Source organism: Triticum urartu, chromosome 2A (assembly GCF_056163025.1).
Source record: "Triticum urartu cultivar PI428250 chromosome 2A, HENAU_Tu73, whole genome shotgun sequence".
Taxonomy (NCBI): Eukaryota; Viridiplantae; Streptophyta; class Magnoliopsida; order Poales; family Poaceae; genus Triticum; species Triticum urartu.
The window spans coordinates 756,401,443-756,410,838 of record NC_141874.1 but is presented as its reverse complement, the minus strand read 5'-3'; the positions used below and the strand labels follow the sequence as shown (position 1 = coordinate 756,410,838).

The window sequence follows — 9,396 nt, the reverse complement described above, 5'->3', positions numbered from 1 at the left end:
TTAGACCGGCAGTGAGGGTGCTCAGCTTGAGGTCGTCAGAGACCTTAGCGCTGATGTCGTGAAGCTCATCGGCGAGCGTCTTGAGCCTCATTCAGTACTCGTCGATGGTGGAGTTGTCCTGCCGACAGCCGAAGAACTCTTGCTGCAAGAAAATAAGGCGCTGAAGTTTGTGGTCGGTGAAGAGCGCGTTGATCTTGGCCCACACGGTGCAGGCGTCGTCGTACTCAGCGACGACCGTGTGAAAGATGTCCTTCGAGACCGTCTGGTAGAACTAACGGATGAGCGTGGCCTCGATGGCGGACCACTCCGAGTCGCCGCGCATGTACGCGTTGTCCACAGAACTGTCGATGTGCTCGGTGAGATAATACTCGCGGAAGACGAGATTGAAGTAGGTCTTTCACGTGTAGTACGACGTGCTAGAGCTGTTAAGACGGATAGGGACCCGGGCCTCAATTTTGAGGTCACGAATGGTGGCAGCGGAGGGTTCGGGACCAGCGAATGGGTTGAACGAGTGGATGGTGAAGGAACCGGCGGAGGACGGCCACGACATGGCGGCGGCGTGCGGGCGTGGCGGCTAAAGGAAGCTGCGGCGCGGGTGGAAGATCGCGGCGGCGGGCTAGCGAGGCAGCTGCGCGGGCGTGACAGGAGGCGAGCGAGGACGTGGCTGGCAAGACGCGCTGGCTAGCGAGGAAAAGTCAGCGGGGCGGCGTCCTGACTAGCAACGCGCTGGCTAGCAAAGCAGCTGGCTAGCGACGCGCCGCGGCGTAGAGAAAAGGCAGCGGCAGCGGCGCAAGGTGCGCGGGGCGGAAGCTACGCACGGGCGGCGGGGGCGGGTGCGGTGGTGGGAGGCGCGGTGGCGGCTGACCCTAGGGTTAGATCAAAAAGGATGATACTATGTTAACAGATGATTTGCAATGCGATGTATTGATGGGGTGCTAGTGCACGCATATATATTACAAGGAAAAACCTTAATCTCAATTATATAAAACTAGGAGGTGGGCCGCAACTTCAATACACGTGTAATATAAAATATATATTCAACAAAGAGTGTGTCATGACATGCAAGCAACCACAATTAACAGCTCATTGTCCTGGGTTAAAATTAAATTAACCCTAAAATCCAACACACTGCTTTTACGTAATCTTTGCCGAGGGCTCATTGTCCTCCTCCACTTCGCGCCTGCTATCGACCATCCTCGGTACATTGATGCCACCCATTTACAAACACGAAGGTGAGAGATGGGTGAGAGAGACGGGACAAAGAGGGCTATACGAGATGGATCGCCGCCATTCTGCACATAAGGAGCCGTGCTCAATGCAGGGGACTGCCGCCGTGCTTTGGAATTGCGGAACACGCCTTAGGGATTTGGAGGCTGCGATTTGGGATTGAGGGGTTATATGCCATGGTAGGGGATTTTTTTGCAAAATAAATAAACCCGACGGGGTTTTTGGAAAATAGCTGGCCACGCAGTCCCCCTTCTATGTCGTCTGGTCACTGACAGTGGAACCCATGCCACGCCGGCGAGCCTAGGCTGCGCCGACTTCATATCTAAACACGATAATCGGTGTATTTGCATGACAAACCTAAGTTTTTGCACCACTTTATTGAAGTTGTATCAACAAAGTGACTGTTTGCGTCAAGTTGAAGCACCGGCACTGCTAATTGACCCTTAGTGATTTGTAGCTGGCTATATTCGTTCATTCTGGACGTGGAGAGCCGCATGTAACTGTAGTACTGGCATGTTTGTCATTATGTACTTCCTTTGGCTATATACTCCCTCCGTCCGGGAAAAGTTGTCTCCGACGACATTTTGCGAAAATCACCTCCCCTTTCCTCCGACAAACAACACACTCCCCGCGCCAGAGCCAGAGCTCCCTTGCTCGTCTCCCCCTCGCCGGAGCTCCCCCGCGCCAGAGCTCACCTCCTCTGCTCCCCCGCACAGCTCTCCCGCGCGTCGCCGGAGCTCCCTCTCCCCACGCCACTGCCGCGTTGCTTCCCCCCTCCTCGTTCCTCTCATCGTCCCCCCATGGCGAATCACGGCGAGGAAGGCTCGACTTTTTTCGATCTGCTATCCGACGGCGTCCTTCCCCGAGGGCGGCGAGCCGGAGCTTCCCCTACGCGTCGTCGACCACCTCCTCATTGGCTGGACGCCGTCGACCACGAACCCAGTATTCTCCAAGCGCACGCCGCTGTGTGGGTCGCCGAGACGCCGAGGCCGAGGCGGAGCTCCAGGCCATCGAGGTCGCGTACGCCGCCGAGTCCGGCAAGCGCCGCCAGCTCCCAGACTGGTCCAAGGCACCCGCCCCCGCCTCCGTCTGCCCATAGCCCAACCCAGTCCCCTCGCCCCCCTCCTGCCAAGGTGCGGCTCCCCCCTCTTCTTGCCTCCCGCTTTCCCCTTCTTGTACTCCAAAATGCTTCTTTTGAGTACATCAGCTGTCAATTTTAGTCTATCTTGAAGCTTGGGAGCTTCTTTAGCAAGTTCACTGTAAAATTGAGTACAAGATCACGGAAAATTTTCTGGAGTGTATGTTCTGCAGTCACTGAATTTTCTCGAGTGCATGTTTACTGAATTTTCTGAAGTGTATGTTCACTGAATTTCGTTTTCAGTAGTGTTAAGAGTTCAAATCAATAGTGCAGGTTCGTGTACATGGCCACCCCCCATGGATATGCATTGGGGCGCTCCTGGGAGAGAGGATTCATGGCCATCCTAGCTAGCTGCTAGGTGGAGAACGTGTTAGGTTCTTGCTGTCCGTGGCAAAAGCTGGGGCGATCGAGTAGGAGTAGCTAGCAGTGTTGATGGTGTGTGGTGTAGAGAACCATGCAGATGTCATGGGCAGGCACTCATAGTCTAAATTTCATTGATGTCAAATTTTATTTATGTGTCAAGTTTGAAATCAACTTGACTGAACATCAACTTGTTCTGGTTTAGTGTAGAATCACTTAAGTAGATGGAGTAGTTATTTTTTATACTCTCACTGAAGACTGTGTTGCTAAATCGACATCAAGTTTAGGAACAAGTGTGTGTGCCTAAATAATCTTCAGTTTCCACTATATTTACTGTCAAGTCTGAAATTTTGATCTTTACTGTCAAGTCTGATTTGTCTCTGAACATTGGTTACAGTAAATTAGTGGTTAACTGGACATAAGGATTAGATCTTAGCTAGTGCTCTTTTCAGATGGCTTGTTCTCAAAATTTGGTACTCCATTAGAGTAACTTAATTCTCAATATTAACCGTTTCAGTTTCTAACAAGTTTCTTCCATGTGTTCTGAATTAAGTACAGTCAATGATCAAGTGATCTCTTCTCCAAGTTGCCTGAAATTGAATCAGTCATTTAGTTAACTTGGATTTTTTTTTTCCAAAATCTGTACATTTAGTCAAGTTTCTTCCATGTGTTCTGAATTAAGTACACTATGGGATCATTTTATTTTACTGTAGATTTGCTTGCAACTGGTTTTAGAAGTATTGCTCGTTTTCCAATTTATGCTGTTTTTTGATCTTTTATGCATAGTTTTATTAGAAGTATTGCTTGTCAAAAGAGTGTTTAGAGATTTTAGGGCTATGTCTAGAAAATCATACCAAGAGTACAAAAGATGAAAGGAGATCTTTCTTGTTGTGGCCAAAAGAAAATGGATGGATATACGTAATGTAGGAGGAGGATCATGTTTTCAGTGCCTTAGTACACAAAAGTAGGCAAAGTTTCTGTAAGAATATACTTAAATCAAGTTTATTCAGTTAACTAAATCAAGTTTATTCAGTTAAGGACAGAATTATTTTGATCAAGTAATTACTGTGACAACATTGCAACATTTCTTCAGAGTACATGATCAGTTTTGCCCCTTTTTAGTAAAGAGGTGCAGCAACTTTCTGGGATTTCTGAAACTTTAGTCACCGGGACAATATACAGTCACCTGGGATTTCTGAAACAATACCGCCACTTGGACAATTCAAAACAGTTAACTGAAAGTGTCTAAAACAGTTAAGTGTTTCTGGGATTTCTTTTTTCTTCTGCAAGGCATGATTTCTTTTTTCTTCTTCTTTTTTCTCTGGTGTGTCATGTCTTTTTTTTAGACTAAAAGTGAATCAGAGCAAAAATCTTCTATGTCGGTGTGCTAGAAATAAGAAGACAAAATTGGACTAAAATGAATGACTGAAATTGGACAATTGGAAACTTTAGGCATGTTTGCAATTGGACAAATTGTGTATAAATCCAAATAAATCAAATAAATTCAAATGATTCAAATAATCTTAGTTTGCAATTGGAAACTTTAGGCATGTTTGCAATTGGATAAATGGTGCACACTTGTTTATTTCCTCTCTAGTGGCCTAATTCTAGTGGAACTTTGGTTGGTTAGTGCTCTTCTGTTGCTTTTGACTAATCTTAGTTTGACGGACCTGACTTGTGCTCATTTCCAGTGGACTTCACATTCCAAAGGAGGGACAGAATCTGGAGTAATTGATTATTTCCAAAATCTGGAGTAATCTTCTCAAGTTACATGATCAGTTGTGCTTGACTGAAAATTTTCACAGGAAAATTTTGACTGGAGTAACAGAGGCATAACAGTACAAATTACAGGTATAGATTGCTCTGTTCAACAAACTTCCTATCAGTCCAACAATGTTTCTGAATCTAAACTTTTTCAGTTAACAGAACCTGAACCTGAACATGTTCAGTTAACAGAACCTGAACTTTTTAACCTTCCCTCTCCCTTTCAGGCGAATGTGGATGTTGCACACTATTGTGAAGGTGTAGCACTGCCCAATTAAATTTCCACTTCACATATCTACTTCAATTTCTACTACAAATTCACCTTTTCAACAGCAGACGCGGGGAGAGAAGTCAGACGGCGAGGATGAGCAGAAGCATCAGACGGCGAGGAGGAGCAGAAGCATCAGACGGCGAGGACTCGATCTGGGGGCGTTGGCTTCGCCCAACAGCTGCAGCATCAGAGGCTGGAGGGAATCGCGGCGGCAGCAGAAGGAAGCGGCGGCCGGCGACTTGCCCAAATCCCGCACCGGCGGCCGCGGGCGCGAGGAAGCGGGCAGAGGATGAGGGCGCGGGCCGCACCGGCTAGGGACGCGAGCAGGGCGACGAGGGAGGTGCCTTCAGCCGTGGAGGAGGCGGGCGTCCAGTTGGTCGCCGCGGAGGAGCAGTCACCTCCGTGTGGGCGGCGGCGCAGCTCGCCTTCGTGCAGGCGGGCAGGGGCGCCGCGGATTGGCAGCGGCGGCGCAGCGGCGACGCAGGTGGACGGCAGCGCGCTGGGCTCTACGGTGGCTGCCGACGGCGCCCTGGGCTTGTTCCTGCCGCGGGCGTCCGGAGTAGGAAGAAGCAAAGGGGTAATTAGCAGGAGATTTAAAATCCTAAGGGTTTATTTGCAAAAATCATAATGAACTACGCCGTGGACAACTTTTCCCGGACGGAGGGAGTATAAACGATTGGTTGACAAAAGTGGGCGGTGGCTCGTGGTTGGGGACGAGACGTACGGGCGATGGACAACTGTCGTCCGAGAGAATAAAGTGCCTCCGCCAGCGATGAACAACCGTCGTCCGTGGTGAAAATATATTCCTGCCACATGTTTCGGGGAATATGGAATTTTTTGATCGAGGGGCGCGCGATGGCCGGCCCTCGACCGATTCGTTGGATTCGAGTGGTGGAGATAGCTAGATCGATGGATGGCAAAGTTGAAAGCACATTCTTGTCCTTGTCATTGGGTTGGCTAGCTTGGAAACGAAAACGATCCGATAAGAAGGCCTGTGTCATGTCAGGAGCTAGCAAATGGGGTGATTGTGATTCGATGCGACCACCTGAATTGACTATAAGTAAACGCCATCGTCTCATTAATCACCAACAACTAAACACTCTCTCTCTCTCTCTCTCTCTCTCTCTCTTCTCTTCTCTTCTCTCTCTCCCTCTCTCTTCCCTTCTCTCTCTTCTCTTCTCTTCTCTCTCTCTTCTATCTCTCTCTCTCTTCTCTTCTCTCTATCCCTCTCTCTTCTATTCTCTCTGTGTGTGGTGGTGCACGTACGTACCTGGATAAGCGGAAGCCAATGGGCGAGCCCTTGACGACGGAGGACGGTGAGAACAAGTAAGTGGTCAGTCCCAGTCGGAGCCAACAGCTTGGTTTGGTACTAGTGCAAGTACAAGATCCCCTGGCATCATCTTGTGATCAAGTTTCCTGATCTTTCATGCAGGCATCTGGATTCCGCACAGAACCTCGTCTCCGACAGCGACATGTGCCAGGTACTTCTACTACTTATCTGTGCAATCCTAGGTTCTAGGACCCTCTGTCAAAACAGTCTCAATCGGCAACTTAGAGCCTATTTTATATATACACACATAAATTATAATATGTTGCCTTGGTGCCTTTGGCATGCAGCTCGTGGGAGGCGTGGCCGATGTGGTGGCGACCGCCTTCCAGCTTCCCCGCGACAACACCGCCGCCGGGGCGCAGCAGGTGAGTCAGCGAGCGAGCCCCTCCCAGGTTTCCTCGTTTTTGCAGTGCTGATGTTGTCCACTTCTTCCATTACTACACAGGCCGGCCCTGGCAGGGACGGTGACGATGTCATGGTCAGCATAGGCCCGCCAGCCGAGCCGGTATACGTGCCCGCCGCCAACATGTCTCCGGTTCTTCTCCCCCGAGCACTGTGGACACTGGCCTTGCTCACCCTCATCGTCGACGTGGGCACCATGCTCTACAGGCCGCCCCGGGGAGTGGTCTTCGGCCACCACAGGCTCGCTTACTACCTCGCCCTCGCCGGTGTTTTCGTTGCCGGGGTCGCGGAGGCCACGGCCGCCTTCTGGATTTCACGTTCACCTGACGTCTACCGACGCCGTTTTTCCTTGGGGAGGATCGTTCTATGCGCCTCCATTGGGCCATTCGTCATTGTCGTCGCCATCGGAAGCTTCGCCTTCATTGATGACTGATCAAGTTAAGAAGGTTGGTTAGTTTCTTTCTTGGCAAAATATCAAAACAATACTGCACTTTTGAATACTTATTGTACAACCGTTTCAAGTGGGATGGGTGCTCGTAGAAATGACATGCACATCTCAAAATCTGCTAGTTCGAGGGAGGGAGGGATATCATTGAGAAATCTCACCACTCTCCTCACCCGTAAAAACAGATAGAAATACCCTGCTAACCTACCTCTATATCGCACGATCTATTAGTCCCCCCCCCCCCCCCCCCCCACGTCTCTCTCATACGTTATTCTTTGTATATGCTTGTTTTGTTTTGTTTTGAGGTGGTTTATGTGCTTCTTTCACCAATTACTCTTTGGTGTTTTTTACAATTTTTTTTGCATGTTTGTTTTGTTTTGAGATGGTTTATGTGTTTCTTTCACGAGTTATTCTTTGGTTTTTTGTGGTTTTTTCATCGGTTTTCTACATTTTTTCATCTTTTCGATTCTTTTTATGTTTTTTCAACACATGTCTACCTTTTCAGATTGTATATTTTTTATGCGTGTTCAGCATTTTTCAAATATGGTATGTACATATGTTTCAAAATCATGTGTTTGAACATTCTTTTGAATACATGTTAAACAAATTTCAAATACACGTTGAAACATATCTTCGAATGATACAAAACATTGTGTTAAACTAATTGGACATTTTTGTACATTGAATAATTTTTTAATAACATGAACATATTTTTTGAAGTACATTGTATTTTGTTTATGAAAATAATGTCACAAAGATTTTATCAAAACACATGAATTTTTTTTTGTACATTTTTAATGCCATTAACATTCTGTTAAAGTTGCATGAACATTTTTGAACACTGCATACATATTTTTTTGGAAATATCACAAATATGTTTTCCAAAAATCACGAATATTTCTTAATGTACATTTTTTCTGAAAGCGATTAAGTTTTTTAAAAGTTGTGGGAAGGTTTTGTTGAACACTATATAAATATTTTTAAAACACTGCATAAACATTTAGAATATAAAATAAGTTTTTGTTTCACGCACACTTCTTTTACTGATGTGCACATGTACGCGAGGTGTGATTTTTCTAAGAACAACAACTATAGCGTGTTATACCAGGAAAAACAATGTGTGGCGAGTGCTAGTACCCGTTCGCTAAGAGAGGGGCTTTGCTACATCTGTGTAATCTGTTTTTTTTTAGAACGAAGGCTCACGAAGAGCCCGGCTTTAAATTAACAAAGCCATCAACCGGCCAGGAATTACAAACATACACCAAACCACATCGGCCCAACGATACAAGGGAACACTCTAGGAAGCTTACAACTCAACGCAACGCACAAGCACGAAAGGAAAATACAACCGAGCCCATAGCTTGTACTAGCCGAAGACAGCAGCAAAACTGATAACAAAGGTAGCGACTGGCAAAGCAGGATGAAGACCTGCTAGAACAGAGTGTGGGCATGAACTAGGCTGACTCGCAGGATGAAGAAAACCAGGCGTCTTCCTCCTCTCGCGCCGCAGAGGGACCCTTCCCTCTCGCCTTGGATCGAAAGGCATCGAACCAGCGGACCTGAGAAGCGCTCACCCTAGAGCAGAAGCGATGGCAACCTCGGAGCCAGGAGCAACCGCGGAGCGCACCACCATGGACAATGAGCACACAACATCCACTATACCGCCGCAACCAAGGACACCAGTAGACTGCCGGAAAGCCACCGGGAGCAGCTGCTGAAGAAGGGCGGCAAGGACATCAAGGAAGACCGCAGAACGTCGAGGAGCAAGACCCGTCGGCCGTTGAAGAAGAGCACCGGGAGCCCACCGCCGGGGCCGTGTTGCTAATGCTGGGAAGGGGAACCCCATCCCCTACCGCCGGATCGAAGGCGCCGTACCGCCAGCCTTGAGCCAAACACGCCACACCCAGTGGGCACCACCCTTGAGGGGAATGGGGACAATGCCGGCCAAGCAAATCCCGACGAAACCGCCGCCGCCAAACAACCAGAGCCGCCCAAAGCTCGGACCTTTGACACACCTCACCTGAACACGAGCCCTCCCCAGGCGGCACCTCCAAGGAGGAGCACGGCACGAAACGCGCCGTTGCCGCCCAATCCTAGCCCGATTTTGGGCTTTCACCCGGGAGGGGGAACGAGGGTGGAGAGGGGAGGACCTCGGCGGCACCTCCAGGGAGGAAGAACGGCGCCAAAGGGGTCGCTGCCGCCGGGCCGGACAAGCCAACCAAACGGTTTCCCGTAGTCCCAATCCTCACCACCCAGCACACATCATCTCCAGATCCGGCGCACGAGACGCAGGCAGCAGGGGACGGCCAGAGGGAGTCAAGGAGGAGGGAGCCAAACCTCAGATCCGGCGAGGAGGGGAAAACTTCGCGCCGCAGCCAGCCCCCGCCGGCGGCTCACCACCCGCGTGGTCGAGCAATCCGGCCAGAATCACCCGCAGCCAGCGCCAGCCGAGAGGACGC

The 9,396-nt window shown here is 49.1% G+C and overlaps 1 pseudogene; it reads left to right on the top strand.

Annotated features, from left to right (window-relative positions):
* The first annotated feature begins 293 nt into the window (after nucleotides 1-293).
* LOC147987870 (uncharacterized) lies at nucleotides 294-5,424 on the top strand (annotated as a pseudogene).
* Nucleotides 5,425-9,396: the final 3,972 nt, after the last annotated feature.